Source organism: Lissotriton vulgaris, chromosome 8 (genome assembly GCF_964263255.1).
Source record: "Lissotriton vulgaris chromosome 8, aLisVul1.2, whole genome shotgun sequence".
In the NCBI taxonomy this organism is placed as follows: Eukaryota; Metazoa; Chordata; class Amphibia; order Caudata; family Salamandridae; genus Lissotriton; species Lissotriton vulgaris.
The window spans coordinates 1,086,771,646-1,086,789,081 of record NC_141696.1 but is presented as its reverse complement, the minus strand read 5'-3'; positions in this window follow the sequence as shown (position 1 = coordinate 1,086,789,081).

Genomic DNA, 17,436 nt, shown 5'->3' with positions numbered 1-17,436 from the left:
AACGTGCCGCCAAAATTGCTGCAAAGATCTTATAATCATTATTTAGGAGCGAGATCGGACGATAAGATCCACACTCAGTTGGATCCTATCCTGATTTTGGAACTAGGGCAATATTTGCCTCACCCCATGACCTAGGGGGTGCCTCACCACTGATTAATATGTTGTTAAACAAGTCCGTCAAGACTGGGATGATAGTCGAGTCTAGCACCCGATACAGTTCGCCGGGTATGCAATCAGGCCCTGCGGCCTTCCCCTGCTTCAGCTGTTTGATAGCTCTTGTGACTTCTGCTTCTGATATTTCTTTGTCTAGATGTTCACCCTGTCGCGTAGTTAATTTTGGGAAGCTCACCTTCTCCAACCACGTATCTCTCTCCTCAGCATTAACTCTGATTCCTTCCGTATATATATTCTGAAAGAAGGCCTGAAAGGCATCCCCTATTTCCAAGTCTGAGTTCCTGTTGTTGGTTTCGCCCTCTACCCTCACTTCTTTAATATAGTTTCTGGCTTGGTCTGCTTTGATTTTCCAGGCAAGCAATTTGCCCGCAACCTCACCATATTCGAAGTGGGAAAGCTTGCTAGCCTGCCACCTTTTATTCACTCTCTCCTGCAATATAGCATCTAATTTGTTTTTTAGCACAGACCTTCTTTCCGAATTCTCCGGGGATATGGGGTTGTCCGAATCTATGAGTGCCAGGTCTCTCTCTATATTTGATAACTCCTCTGTATATTTCTTTTTTCTATAGGAAGCGCGGTTGGTGATGCTTCCCCTTATATAGGCTTTCCAAGTCTCCCACACAGAGACCAGGGGGGCAGAATTTAAATTGCACTCCATAAAGGCATCGGACTCAGATATAAGAAATTCCCTCTCCTCTTCTTTCAGTAGAATGGTGCGATCTAAGGACCATAAGGTATGAGTGACATTCTGGCCTAATATTAATGAAAAGAGAATAGCCGAGTGGTCAGATAAATGAGGGGGAAGGTAGACCAAGCTTTTTATGGAATCTTTGAGGGTGAAGCTGAATAGGGCATAATTAATGCGAGATTTATGCTTGTGTTTGTAATTATGGAATGAAACCCCCAAGATATTGCCTGCTCTCTCCCGCCAAAAATCCACCAGCCCCAAATTCAACATACAAGTCAAGAGAGTAGCCCTTGCTTTGCTGTGTGGTACTGCTCTAGAGCTGGGGGATTTATCCAATTTCGGGTCTAGGACCAGATTGAAGTCGCCCATCCATATTACGGGATTCTGAGTCGTGATCAAGTGGTTCTGTATTGTATCAAGGTGGGAAGGGTCATCCAGGTTGGGGCCATAGTACCCAACCAGAGTGAACCCCCTCCCATCGAGCTGGACATTGGCTATCAACCATCTACCGCTCGGATCCACCCTGTAATCTGCAATCTGAGCTTTGGCTTCCTTTCTAAAAATAATAACTATCCCGCGAATGTTAGCATTGTGGTCCGTGCTGAGAAATTTGTCCACCCATTTCAATTTCTTCGTTATATCAATGATCTCTTGCCTTAGTAAGTGTGTCTCCTGGATTATTATGACCTGCGCGGGGAGTCCCTAATATATTGCATAATTTTATGTCTCCTTCCCTTCACGCGCAGGCCATTGACATTCCAGGATAAAACTTAATCTCCATCATTTATCTTTACCGGCCATCCTCCCATCTCCCGGCCTGCCTACCCCTGGGGACCCTGTACTTCTCCCTACAGTTTCCTGTCTAACCTGGGTTATATTATCAAACTGGTGGCTAGAATGGTGCTTGGAAACTGCATCATGCAAAAAACAAAAGCTGCTTATAAGGACTTTTAATGCTTTCTCCCTCCCCCCTCGCCCCCCTTCCCCCTGGAAACCCCCCCAACTTACTCTGGCTAGATGTCTTGCCAGTTTGCCATCTCCGACATACCCCCAACCCTGACCCTATCCATCTTAGAAGGACAATATTGGCCAGCCGGTGAATAGGATTCAAATTTATATAGGTGGTGTGCAGAAGAAGCCAAAAAGTATGGAGAGGAGAACAAGATTGGAAAAGGCCATAAATCTGGTTATGCAGTTATACAGAAAGTTTGTTCCTATAGAATACTTTTAATATTTGATATCCTCTTTAGTTATGAAGTAGGTTCATATTATTCCTTTATTTTATATTATATTCTCTTCTCTTTCTTACTACTACTATTCCACACATTTACTTTTTGATTCCTCTCCTTCCCCCTATTTATTTTTTTAATAATTTTTTTTTCCTATTGGTGCTTCCCCTTTTTTTTTTTTTTTTGATTCATGATAACCCCTTTCCCCCTTTTTTTTTTTGGTACTCTTTACTGAGCTCATTTGAGCATCTTATTCCATGTATACAGTACAATCCTATACTCCTACCCCTTAGACCTACTGTCTGTTGTATGGACTATCATATGGACTAATATATAAGCCTAAGGAGATGGCCAATGGGGAGGTGGAAAAGTGACCAAGCGTCGGTGTAGAGTAAAAAATCACCCCATGGGAGAGGAGAGATGCTAGGGACCCTTTTGTGCAATCTCGCTGATAGAAACTAGCAGTTCATCTGCTTCTAGAGGGGTCTTGATGTTATACATTTTATTGTTAAACATTATCTTCAGAAAAGCGGGGAACCTCATCTGCACTGTGGCCCCCAAGGCCCTGAACTTCTCCATTCTCTGCCCGAGCTCCCACTGCCTTTCTAATGTGGTTTTTGACAGATCTGATCTAACTTCGAAGGAGAAGTCTGGGGCCTTCAATGTCTTAGCTTTGATGGCAAGATTTAGAATCTTCTCCTTTGTTGCGTAGGTTAGGAAGTTCACACGGATTTTCCTGGGCTTTGTCCTCCCTGGATTCAAACGGAAAGGGTCCCGGTGTATCCTTTGTATATCCAGTTCTAACTCTGCTGCTGACTCATCTAAATTGAGGGCATCTCTAAGAAGGGAAACAACATATTGTTTGATTTCACTCCCCTCCTTCCCTTCTGGGATCTTTAAAAGCCTGAGGTTGTTCCTCCTAGAATAATTTTCCAAGGACTCAACCCTGTCTTTTACTGCTTCCCCTTCTCTCCGTAATGTCTGGATTTTGACTTTTGCATGCTCTGATTTAGCCTTGAGCTCTATTACTGTGCCTTCCAGGCTCCCCGTCCTCTCAAAGAGGCCATCCACTTCCGTCTCTAGAGTTTCGCACATTGCCCGGATCTCAGATTGATTTTGTCTTGACTCCGCAAAGCTCCTTTTCGATTCCGCAAAGCCACTTTTAATTTCACTCCTCATAGCGATTAGCATATCCTGGAGGGAACCCTCACTCCTCCCCCAGAGAGAAACCCCGGCGCGCTGGTGTCGTTTGCGGAAACAGGCCCCACCAAAACAACCGAAGCAGAGTCCATTAGCGCCACTGTGATTGTTGTTTGTTCAAGTGCTCCTGTAGTCGTCATGTCTGTCTGCCCCAATAATTCTCCTGCTGCCCGGATATCATTTCTGCGAAGGGCGTTGGGGGCAGTGATAGGGGTGCTTATACTCTTCTTATGTACATTTTGTTCGACCACTGGACCCTGCAATTCTTGAGCTATATTCAGGACTTGAGGCAGGAACTTAAAATAAGACTTTAGAGAGGGGGTTATTTGAGCAGACTTTTTAACTGTATTTCTGGGTTTGACTTTTTTTAAAGACTGCTTTGGCAGCAGCTCATTTGTGGTGGTGCTATGCCCGGACCCTTCAACTCTTATGTTAACAGCCTGAGATACAGGTTTTATTGCTTCCCCTGCCTCACTCAAGGTATCACCCCTGGTACCAACACTGAATCCAGCCCAGGCTCAGGCTCAGTCTCGGGCTCTCCCCCTGGCTCGTGCCCAGATTCAGAGTCTCTTTTGGAGTCTTTATCTGTCAACAGGCTTTTCACCTGCTTCCTGTTCTTGCCCCTTCGCTTCCCCAGAGTTCCGCTGGAGACCTCTCTTTTCCTTCAGGGTTCCCCCTTCGTTGGAACCTTCCCGCTCCTCTGAGCTAGCACAGTAATATTAATTGAGTGTATCTTGCTCCTAATTTCTCTCAGCTTTGGGGCAAAATCAGGACAGAAACTGGATTTCTCTGATGCGACCTGGGCAGAGCTTACAGCAGTATCGGGCTCTGTATCACTATCATTGTTAATGTCCAGTCCAGCCCCACAATAACCTGGAACTACCGACCCCCGTGAGCCCCCTTACCGTACCCCTTGTACGCTCCTCCGCCTCCGCCTCTGAGAAGACCGTGGACCGCCACCCTACGGCTCCTCCGAAGCTCCATGGCTGCCTCCAGCCAACGGAACGGCACGGGGGTGGAACCAGTGCCAAACACATGGGCTGCTCCGGCAGTGGTGCGCTGCGGTCCGGGACCACAGGAACGCCGACTAAGCCGAGTCTCGACCAGGAAAGCCGGGGGGGGGCCCGGAGAGGACCGGAGAGCACCGCCACATGCCGACTTCGCCCGTGGCCACTGCACCTCACCACTTCCGACTCGCGAGCCGACCAGGTAGCAATTCAAAACATTTAGGGCGCCTGGTCAGGAGTGTTGTTTGGACGTGCGCACCGCTCTAACTGGCGGTAACGCCATAACTTGTTCAAAGGTCTGACTGCCCTTACCACTGCAGATGGATCAACTATCATGGTCAAACGAACACAACTGTTGTCACACATCACACATCATACAATGAAAGCAGAGAGCATCAGTAGTACAGGCTTGGACAAAGGTATATATACACAATTACGTTTTCATTTTATCCAACTTATCAGTGTCCGAAAGCAAAGGCCAATGGCCAGTATAAAACAGGGGATGTGGTCCAGCACACGTAACTTACTAACAAAATCACTGCCAGAGAAACCTACATAGGAAAAGGGCATTGTTTGGGTTGTCTAGCCATCTCTGAGAAGTCATTCGGGGTGGGCTTAGGTTTGGATTTAGGGGACTGGGTTAGTCCTTGGGAGGGCTGGGCTGGAGATTGGGAGGGTTGGGTTGGTCTGTGGGTGTGGAGAATAGAGTAGGGGTGGGAAACCAGAACTTCTGGGTTTGGAATGGGGGTAGCTGTAGCAGGAAAGAGGCCAAGGGCAAACAGGATCAGTTCTTTGGGAGTCTGGGGAGAAGTAAAGGCAAGGAGTTGGTGGTAGAGGGATGTGAGGTTTGAGGTGTGGATGCGTGTGCAGTGCGTGCATGTCTCTGTGTGTCTGATGTATATTTGGGTGTAGAATGTTTGTGTTGCTCGGTATTGTATGATGTGTCTGTGGCTGGTGGCGTGGCTATGGTGTCTGTGTATATGATGGGAGTAAAGGCTGTGGCACGACTGTGGTGTCTTGATTTGTGATGTCAATTGTGGCTGTGGCTGGTGATGTGGGTGTGATGTCTGGCTGTGTGATGTCAGTAGTGGCTATGACTGGTGGCATGGGTGTGGTGTCTGGGTGTGTGATGTGAGTAGTGGCTGTGGGTATTGGTGTGGGTGTGGTGGCTGTGTGTGTGTGTGATGTTGGTAGTGACTGTGGCAGGTTCTGGTTGTGTGGTGTTTGTGTTTGGTGTGAATGTCACTGGATGTGGGGGTGAGGGCAGTGAGTGCCTGGTGAGTGGTTATGATGACTCTTTTCTTCTTATGTTTATCCTTGTGTGTGCTGCCTGTGGATGTTGGGGTGGATGCATGCTGATGTGTAACTGTGCTTTAGGCAAGTATGGGAATAGGGATAGTGGATGGAGAAGTGGCAGGAGGTGGGCTGGAATGTTGGAAAAGTTAGAAGGCTGCCATGAATGTGGAAGCCAGAGCCTGAAAAGATCTCTGTAGGCCAATAATCAGCATGAATGCCTTCCAGGTATGAGACTATCTGAGTAAGCTGGGGGTTTGCACCAGGCCTGGGCATAGTTCTTGATGTGACAAAAAAACTCCACCAAGCTATGCAGAGTTCTCCGTGCGGCAGAGGGTTTTACCTTGCATCGCTCATGCAGATTTTTAGTGCTGGGTGTTTTTCCCACACAGCTCAAGAGGGTGCTCCAACTCCCTCCTTCCCATCCCCAAGAGAGTACACAAACAAACAACCGCTGCTAGGTCATTCACGGGAAACATGCCCAAAATCTGGAACTTCATCCCAGCAGACATCAGAACTATCCCGTCCTTAACAAAATTCAAAATGCACCTAAAAGTCCTCCTCCTCAAACTCTCCAACCTGAAGGAATAACCGCCGCCCTCATGCTGAACCCTATCTCTCTTGCTTTTTGACTCTACACCAACTGATTCTCCTCAGCCAAAATCGAGGTTTCCTCAGGACTCTTGAACTACCTCAATAAAGCATTCAATAAGGCTACCTCAGGACTCTACTACTACCTCGAGAATCCGCAGCACCCTTGGACTTCCGAACTTTTTATTTTATACTGCTCTATTACGTAACTCTTATGAAACACTGTTGTAAAGCGCTCCAATACCCTCGGGTCAGTTCAGCGCTATATATAACTCCTAAAATAATAAATAAAATAAATAAATAAGGTTGCTGCTTCTTTCTGCTCCTTGAGTAGAAGTTCTGCTCGAGCAGCAGCTTCCGCAACATGAACGGAAGGTTTCTCAACGTGAGCAGTAGCTACCATCCGCGACCCCCCGTTTTGAGAAATCTGGCTGGGAAGTGGTCTTGTGTTGGATTTTCCTCGCTCAACAACTTACCGTTGGTGAGCACAAGCGACGAAAAACTCTGCTTTGCTATGTGGAGTGGAATATTTTGGAAATCTGCAAACTCCACAGAGTGCATAGTGCAAACAACTCACAAACTCCTTGAACAGAGCGGAGTTCACTGCCCAGACCTAGTTTGCACCTGGATAGCTTCTGCACAGAAGTCTGACCCAAAGAGATCTACCTCAAGATATCAATGGCCTCTACACTCAGGGCAGCAGGAGAAATAGGGGCATGGGATGCAGTGACTGGTGGAAAGGAGACTCTCCCTGTCTTAAGGGAGTGGGCCCACACAGTTGTTTGGGAGCATCAGGGAGATGGAACGGGAGGGGCAGACATAGATGTTGTGAATGCAGTTCCAGGGCGTTCTACCACCACAAGAGGCTGGCACTGCAGCTTGACAATGACAAAGATGATGAAGACTCATTGTGTTGCTCCTTCATCGAAGTCCCATCAACGTATCGGCCATTGGCTCCCTCTATGTCACTGTTATGAGGGGAACCACTGTGGGCAGCTGCTTCCCCAAAGGTCTCAGCCTGCTCTCCTTCGACGCCCTGGGTTGAAGCTTAAATAAGAGAAAAAATAGGTTCATTGCAATTGCCTAAACACACTAGGCAAGCCTATCATAACACAACACTTTACACAATAGCATGGATCTCAACTTTTACAACAATAACTACATTGGCTCCAACATTAGCATGAGAACATGCATAAATGCGACTGTGTATAGTCATGCATAATCATGTCATAACCACAGTCTGCACCAACTGCATATGTGACCATGTCCCAAATCCACCCTCATGTGTGTAGCAATAGATCTCATCACACTGTCAACCTAGGCCCTTGTAGCAGACAATAGTTACCTGATGTCACGAAATGGGATGTCCACATGGAATTTATAACTAACTATCCACAAAAGGCCCTGCAACCAGCAAATACTTAGATGTCCCTAATCCACAACATGTAGAACTGCTGGGCACTTGCTACAGAGAAGTAGCAGCAAAATGTGACAAACAATAATCAGTTGACATGGAAGTGTCCATTCCACACTGTTCCCACTTCCCAAGTCACACTCTCTCATCTCTCCACTATCAGATAACGCAGTTGATTGATGCACATGATTAGCCTAGCTAGGTGTTACAGGTAGTACAAAAGAGTAGAATGGAGACAATGTGACTCCAATGGGTGTGTGATTATAACTATAAATAACCATTGTAAATGCATCTGCCTAGGAACATCCCGAGTCAAGATTGGATCAGATGATTAGAACACTGAAAGTACATGAGGCTTTGTAAATATCCAATCAATGATGAGGTCTTGACGGGGATTCACAGTATCTTGCATGTTTTGCTAAAACAAATACTTTTGTGGTACTGAGTGCAGACACACACATATGACCCCAACATGTCAGCATATCTCTTCTTGGTGGATATCACCAGCCACAGAATGACACTACACAGATACATATGTGCATCCCACCTGACTGAATACACCTTTCTTAATGGCATGCAAAGTAACATTGCCTGAAAGTACTGGAATTGTTCCAATCAGGTGTGTCATTCCCTCAACATTTTGACTTGGCAAATAACATCTTCAATGTCATTGGGTATGTTGGACTCACCCACCCAAGTCTACACGCCCTTGTTTGTGGTTACACCTGCTGTGTTCTACACACCCCTGTTTGTCAATATACCTGCTATGTACACCCATCACTGATTACTAATGTCAGATAAACATTGGCCAACACATAAAAATAGGATGGATTCTGATTGGAAATCTTATAGTCCCTCAGATCATTAATGAAATAGTTGTACATGGGACAGTACAACATCAACATGTAAAAGTACACATGCCAGCATGTAGGCACCAAAACAGATGGCACTAGTTGGTGAGCCACCTCACAATACTGTACATTCCCCACTTACCAATGTGATGAAGTGCACAGTATCTGCATCCAGAGTGCATTGCATGCCATGCCACAAGTAAGTGGGCCACCATCAAATGAGACACAGTAGTGAGGGAGCATCACTCCATGACAAGTGGCCTGTTTGGGACCAATGTCACACATGACTTCATCAGATTATGTAGGTTATCTGCAAAAATAAGCAATCATGTGCCTGTTCAACTATACAAACACTTTTTTGACTTGGCTCTCCTTAGTTCCTGGTCACATGAACAATGGTCAATGGTGAACACCATGCACCTACTACCAGACCTACACATGCAGAAATGCTCCCATTGCGTGGGAAATGAGTACCTTCAAACTTGAAGGAGAAATAGCTGCCTGTTACAAAATATAGTTGGTGATGCATAATGTTTCACTTAGGCCAATACTCGTCCCCTCCTTGCTGCGGTTGGGCTCTCAACTGTCTCTCAAGATCCGGGTATGCTACCTGCCCCATATACCTGAGGAGGACAGCCCCAGTTGGACATCCCCGATTTTCTGGGTCCAGTGTCTTCGGTCTTCTCACCTTTTTCTGCATTGAACACTGCACCAACAAGAGACCCCTAGGGTTCGCACAGACTGGGCGATTGGCTTTCCCCAAGGACATCTTCGGATGGGGTTTGACCTGTATGAATGCAATAGATGAAGAGACTGACTGGACATTGAAGACACAGGTCTTCATCTAGGGAGACACAGAGGTAGTATACAGCTAGCATATTCATCTAACAACATTGCACACATTACATGATTGAAGCGCACATGCTGAGCACTAGCAAAACCATTACTGCACACTGTGTAAGTCCTCTCAGGACTATCCTCCATCCTGATCATGCCTATACTAACTACCCCAGACCTCTGACATCATGTACACCTGGCCCACAAAACATGTGCTCTGAAAGGTGTTACCATGTAACACAGCACACCAGTGTGACCTCTCGAAGGCTACAGTAGTGGTGAAGCCCTGGACAGACACCTGAACAGTCTGGACAAATGCCTTGAATCAAACTGTCTAAGACATCACAGATACAATTACATTGAGTGCATTCAATGTTTGGGATCACAATCAAAGGGCTGCCATGTGTGAAACTGAGAACTCCCACTCTGAGTATCAGTGAACATGTGATTTACTCATTTGAACATCAGACTGCGTCTGCATGTGTCTGTGTGGGGAGTCCTGGCATCACGGGACACACTGTATGCCATATGTGGCAGTGGGTATGGGACAAAATAAACATACCATTGTACATACTGCATGATTGTGCATTAATGCACAGCAGGTGATACACTCCAGACCTGCACTGCAGATGTAACCAACTATCTGCAGTGAACATATTTCACGTGAGCAATGTGCCTGTACAATGGTAGCATCACTCATATGACAGTAAAATATCCAGACATGTGGGCGTGAGGAGCCTGTCCTAAGGTAATGAAACACAGTGACAGTATGGGTCAATGGACAGTAGTCTTAGGTCTGAGACGTTCATCGTTCACCATACCAAATATAGTTTTATTAAGTGCATTTGGAAACACTCATGGTTTTGTGACACCAATTCAGCCCAAATCAGAGGATCAGCATTTCTACAAGTGCATCAATTACAGAGACACAATAACTGTACTACAGCCTAGGCCATGGAGCATACAGTGCACAAATCATTGTCAGTGTTTGCTCCCAGCATGCTGAGCATACTTTTCCCACATGACCATCAAATAACCACATTTTCCAAACATAATAGCACATCTAGTGGCCATCCTATATATCACATTAGCATTGTGGGTCCCTCAGAAGGGGTCTGTGAGGTGTTGGTATCACCCTGACAATAGGTTGGTGAGGCCTCATGTGTGTTGAGTGAGTTGTAGGGCTGGTCATATATCTCAAACAATCCTTCTACTCACAGTAAACATATTTAAGGTAGGATGTAAAGCCTATACATTTGTTTGGACATCTGCCAGAAAAAAATTAACTGCAAAGTCATCATTGGCAAAAATACATTGATACATGTGTAGATACATGCATACAACTAGTGTAGAGTTCAGGACTGTATGCACATCACCATGATGATGTGAAGTCCACAATGTACACAGTCACATGTACCATTACATATTTTTCCTATGTTGGGGCCACACCATCTGACTTGCAAAACTCTGTAGTCTGTCAGGAACTCTGAGCCACATTATTGCCCATGAGATAGTATAGGATAAATCTTGCAGGAAACATAATGTATTTGCAGTATTCACCTGCTCCTCTGGTGAGCCATAGAACTGCAGATACAAGAGAAGGACCCCGTTGACCTGGGTCCGAAGCTCTTCTGGAGTGAAGGAAGTGGCCCTGCTCCTTGTACAGTGTACCATGACAGCTAACAGAGTTGATAAACAGCACCAGACATTGAGAAGGTGTGTTCAACAGAAATGTCTGGGTCTGGTGGCAAGTGATTTTTTTTCGAAACCGCAACATACATTACATTAGCGGTCTTCTATGTAGACGGCCACAAACATTGGACCGTGATAGATGCATTTAGACTTTGGCTGTGGACGCTGTGGTAGAATCTACCTACCGTGGGGTTCAAATCATCCGGCGGTCAGCGATCCTGCATGTCCCATTAGCGAGGTTAGGCCTCCACCATGCTAGTATAGCACAACACATTTTGAAATGATTTCTAAGTGCGTCTTTGGCCCTACATACATGTTGGAAAATGTCACCTGATGTATGACAGCATTCCTCTGCCTATACCATTGCTCACACATCAGTGCTGTACATACCTGTGCATGAACACACAATTACCACAGTACAGTGTCCACCGGCGGAGACATTGGTAATGTATGTAAAGCAGATTCTATAACATGACGGTGCACACCATACAAAAGAAGTGTGTTGGATGAGCACAGTGCTGTTGCAGACACATGTGGAGTCCAGACTGAGGATGCTAGGTGGAACTTCTAATGATGGAAGTGCATCTGATTCATCTGGTGACCCCCATATATATATGGGAAATTAATGTTATTCCTTAAGCTGTGTACCACCTGGAATGGGCTCTGCCACAACAGTGGTCACTTTGGAAAATATATGACCCACCTATTTGTCAGGAATCTCTTCCACTTTCCTCATACAAGAAGTTGATGGATGTTTTTGTCATTAATACAATTATATTGCACATTGCTGTGTACTGCTCACATATGCATTACTGTCTGTTTACATACCTTTTGACTGTGTCTTGGTGTAAGTTAGTGCGGACACTGTGACCAATATCGATTTCTGTGTACACTCCACACGTAGGTACCCTGGCAGAGGGAGAAGATGAAAGCCTCCAGTATTCAGGCCAATTCCAGACCTACAAAGTATGGAAGGAAGAGACGTCATCAGGAAGTTTTGTTTCAATAGGCAACCGATATACGATCTATGTGACCAGCTGGAGCCTTATTTACTGCCTCAATGGGCCTATCCCACATCTCTAGCACCAGCGATGAAACTCATGGCAGCACTGCATTGCCTGGCCACAGGTTTATTTTAGTATTCTGTGGCTAAATCAGGAAGAAAGTCACAACCAATTTTCAGTGGGGTGGTATGTGATGTGCTTTTCACACTGATGAGACATATTGGCAGCTACATTCAGTTCCCCTGACATAAACATTTGGCTAATGTGAAGGGTGACTTTTATGGTTCAGGTCACATTCTGCATGTTGTTGGAGCTATTGATTTTAAGGGACAGTGGCTAGAAATGGGACCGCTGGGCGATAGCCAGTGGTGCTGGAGACCTGGACTTGGGAAATCCGGAGTGGTGGACGAGGTCCGTGTGACTGAAGGCTGCTTGATCCTCAACAATTAGCTGGTTGTGAATCTAAGTGCCGGAGTATAAGGAAATCACTGAGCTTCACTTTTAGAGAGGAAGCGGTACTGCGGTTGTGCCAGTGCATGCGAGCCATGCTTTCCTGTTAATGGAAAGATGGCATCTGCTTCTACGGGAGGGAAGGGAGCCGGCCTGGGTCAGGCAATGGCGCAAGCGCTCAGCGGAAGCGCAGCGGGAGCGCCGCCGGAGCACCGAAGGCGTGCCAAAGGCAAGCCCGTCTGCGCCCGTCTGCGCTCGTACCACGCTCAGCACCAGCCCCCTGCCCTTAAGACCTCAGCGAGAACCATACCTCTTTTATACTCCAGCAGTGCCTTGAGGGCTCTCAAACCAAACTAATCTGACCATTTTGCAGTATTTATCTACCTGAACATGGACTCTCTCACATCTCGAAGCTCTGCACAGGCTGCAATGTTAAGATTCCTGAATTGACATCACTTCCTGTGGCAGGGCTGACTAGGAAGCAGGTAGGTTCTAAACAAGGCACTGCCTGGAACTGTGTCCTGATCAATGCAAGATTGCTGGTCAAGCACAGTATTGAATGTGCCTCCTTTTTGGAAAATGAAGGTATAAAGATAGCTTTTGTTACTGAGACCTGGACAGATGACTCCTCTGGTCCTGACCTGGTGAAAGCCACACCGCCTGACTATATCTGCTATTCACTCAGCAGAGTTCAGAAAAAATGAGGTGGTCTAGCAGTCATACATCACAACACCTTTACATAATCCTTCAATCCACTAATAAATGAGGAATGTGAAGCTCTGGAGTTCTGCCTTCAGATTTCTAACCAGGATTCTGTTAGAGGCTCCCTTATCTACAGACCACCAGGCCCAAGAAAACCTTTTATATCCCATGCAGGCAACATTTTAGAAATTGGGCTTAACATTTCCTCATTTGCAATATTAGGCGATTTTAATTTTGATCTAGAGGCAGACCTTGACCCAGACACAGCCAACTCTTTGGATCTTATGTCAGGTGGAAACCTAAAACAATTGGTTTCCGGGGCCACGCACCAAGCAGGTCAAACTCTTGACGGGATCTTTTCCAATAATCCCCTACTCTCTTTCACGAATGTACTCCCTCTTACATGGACCAATCACTCAGCAGTACTCTTTAAGCTTACCATACCCAATCAGTCGGGTACTAATCCCTCTAATAAATACGTTGAATCTAGAGCCTGGAAAAGCATAGCAGTGGAGGATTTACACAGCCTCCTTATAACTACAGAGACCCCATCTCCCATGAACCTGGATCACGCTAACAAAGCCCACTCAAAATGCCTAGAAGAGTCAGGGAAGAAGCTAGCCCCCTTAAAAACAGTTCACCTCCAAAGAACACGACTTTTTGCACCTTGGTACTCACAGGAGCTCAAAGACCAGAAACTTATATGTAAAAATCTTTTTTTTTTTATTTTTTTATCCTCATTTGCCGTCTTGCCGCCCATAACTTCTTTCTAATCCACCACTGGGCTGTTATTGTCTCTTTAGGCTGGATTAGAGTAATGGGGCGTAAACAGCACATATTTTGGGTCTGGCCTTACTCTGAACTATCCTTCTCGCCCACCTAACCCAACATGTGAGTCCTCCACCATCTCTATTTATCGTCCTAGGATAGTCCATATACCAGCGAGACAGGCAGGGGCTTAATCATCGGACTTTAACATAAATATAACTTAACCAAAGTTTAACTGGAAGGGTACCCAAAAACCTCTATTTCTTTTAGAGCGGTCTAACATATCAAGCTTAGCCATATACCTCATGGCTAAAATCCAATCCATTAAGATGGGACTAAGTGGTGAGACCCATAGTTTACATATCTCTTGACGTGCTAACAACATAGCATAAAAAATAAGTCTAACATTGTTATTCAAAAATCTATTTTGTAAATCATGTCTCCCAGTAATAATTAGTTTGGGGCTTACCTCAATACGTTGGTTCAAAGATTTGGAGAGAGAATTACTCACGTCAATCCAAAATTGCTTGATATTTGGGCAAGATACAAACATGTGTAAGTCATCAACATTTGGAGCTTTACATTTTGGACATCCGACAATCCCTCCATCCTTAAATTTAGAGAGTCTATACGGAGACCAGTATGCCCTGTGAATGGTAAATAAAAGGTTTCGCCTTAGGTTTGCTGGTTTAACAATTCTATATAGCATGCACATAGTTACTTGCCATTGGTCTTCTGTCGCGATCCTTGGCAAGCTATCCTTCCACAGGGTCTCTGGTAGGTCGAATAATCCATCCTCCATTTCTAGTATTTGCCAATACCAGAAAGCTACTTCCTTCTTGAAAGCCCCTGACTCCAACTTTGACTCAAAATCATTTTCCATTCCAATCTCCGATTCCAAATGATTTGCCCAGCTTTGAATCTGTAAGTATTTGTATTTTGAAAAAACTGGGCCCCACATTTGCTGACAAAAGCCCCAAGAAATTAAATTGCCGTCTTGAAACAAATCTTTCCACCTTTGCAAGGCAGGTTCCTTTTTCAGATTTAATGCTAGCGCATCTCTTGTCCAGGAAGGAGCTCCAGGAGATTCCCATATTGGAGCCATATAGCTAAAATAAGGGAGCTTGGATATTTTTCAAATTTTGTACCATATCTCGGCCAAGTCTCTCAAAGTTTTGAGTCTCACCTTTTTAAAAAATTTAGGGTCTGCAAACTTATATAAAAAACCAAACTCATGATATCCTGATCTCTTCAGCAATATCCCAAATAGTCCGCCGATCTGAGAACTAAAAAGGGTACCCAACAACATCCTGCAGTTTTTTAAACAAAAAGCCCACGCATAAATTTGTATATCTGGAGCCGCCAGCCCTCCTTTATTTACTCTCCTCCTTATTTTCTTCCATGAGATTCGAGAGGCCTTTGACGCCCAAATAAATGATGTTATCATACTCTGTAACTTCGCCAGCCATTCTTTTTTAAAACCCAACGGAATAGTCTCAAACAAAAAAGTAATTTTAGGTACAATCACCATTTTTACAAGATTTGATCTTCCATATATTGACAGGGGTAAATTCATCCAGCCTTTTAGCGTGTCGCCAACCTCTTTCTTCACTCTATCAAAATTTGCCAAATCTTCAATTTTTTGAGTGATCCTAACTCCAAGGTACCTCATTTCTGTTGTAGTTTTTATCCCTCCCGTATTAAGATTCCAAGTCATTATTTCAGTTTTTTCTTGATTTAACTGATATCCAGAAATCTTACCAAAGTCCTTAGTTGTCTTTACTAAATTTTCCAAGGATCCAACTAAATTAGAAGAATAAACAATAATATCATCCGCATATAACCCAAGTTTCTTTGACCAGTCCATCACAACAAAGGGGGGTATCTCTTCTGAAGCTCTAATTTTACATGCAAGAGGCTCTATATATATATTAAAAAGCAAAGGTGATAAGGGACATCCTTGTCGGGTGCCCCGCATTACTCTAATAGGAAGTGTAAGAGTTCCGTTTACAAGTACTCGCGATGTCGGTGCACAATACAAAGAAAAAATGGATTGAGTAAATTTGTCTCCTAGGTTAAGATAGTGCAGGAGAGCTTTTAGGTATACAAAATTAACTCGGTCAAAGGCCTTGGCAGCGTCTAACGCAATCACTGCCAAGGAGTATCCATACTTAGAGGCTAAATCTATCATACCTATGAAAGAGTAAGTAAGTTCTTTTAAATACCTCATCTTAATAAAACCTCTTTGATCTTCATGGATCAATTTATGGATGATTTTACCGAGCCTGTCAGCTAGAATTTTAGAGAAGAATTTATAGTCACAATTTAAAAGTGAGATCGGCCTATACGCATCCATATTTTTTGGAGATTTCCCTGGTTTAAGTATTAGGACAATAGTTGCCTCATTCCATGAACTTGGAATTGTCACTTCCCCTTTAAAAATGTTATTATACAGATGACACAAAATGGGGACCATCGTGCTTCCTAGGGCTTTATAAACTTCTGCGGGTAGACTGTCTGGCCCAGGGGCTTTCCCTCTTTTACTTTCCTTGATCACTTTCATCACTTCTTCTTGGGTAATTTCCTTATTTAACTCCAACATATCCTCAGCTGCAAGTGGTTTTATTAAAGGTAACCAAGTCTCAATCTCAGCCTTTTCTGGACAACGGTCCTCTGTATAGACATTCGCAAAATATTCCTGAAACGCTTCCACAATCTGTTTGTTTTCTGTTATAATTTGTCCTGTGCCCGGTTTCTTAATCTCTTTAATTTGATTCCGTATAACATCTTTCTTGGCTTTCCATGCTAATAACTTGCCACATCCCTCTCCATATGAAAAATGTGCCAACTGACTAGCTTCCCATCTCTCTTTAACTCTTTGAGTAAGTATTGCAGTGAGTTGAACCTTTAGATCTAAAAGTTTTTTTTCCCATGGACCATCTGGAATAGTATCCCCCTGGGGGATTCGACTAATTTCACACTCTCGAATCTCTTTTTCTAAATTTGAAACTTGGCTGTAATACAGTCTTCGTTTTTTTGCACCTTGAACTCCCATTCTACCTCTCATGAATGCTTTGCACGTTTCCCACACTATCTCCTCCTTAGCTGAACCCACATTTACCTCTAAAAACACTTGTATCTCTTCTTTGAGAAATTCTAAAACTTCTGCATCAGCTAAAATTGTACGATCTAGTCTCCAAACAGAGCTCATCTCTTCTAACTCCAAACTTAGGTTTAAACTCACTGCAGAATGATCTGATAGATGTGCCCCTATGTGATCTACACTTATAACTCGCTCTTTCAACCTAGTGTCTATCAGGAAAAAATCTATCCTAGAATTATGTTTGTATTTTTTGTTATAGAAAGTAAATCCTAGCTGCTGTGCTGCTTTAAGTCTCCAAATATCACAAAGTCCTAGCTGAACCATCACTGACTTTACTTTAGCAGTCATTTTACTGTTCATTATTGCCCTAACATTACCAGTTCTATCCAGATTGCCATCTAATACTGTATTGAAATCTCCTGCCATGATAATT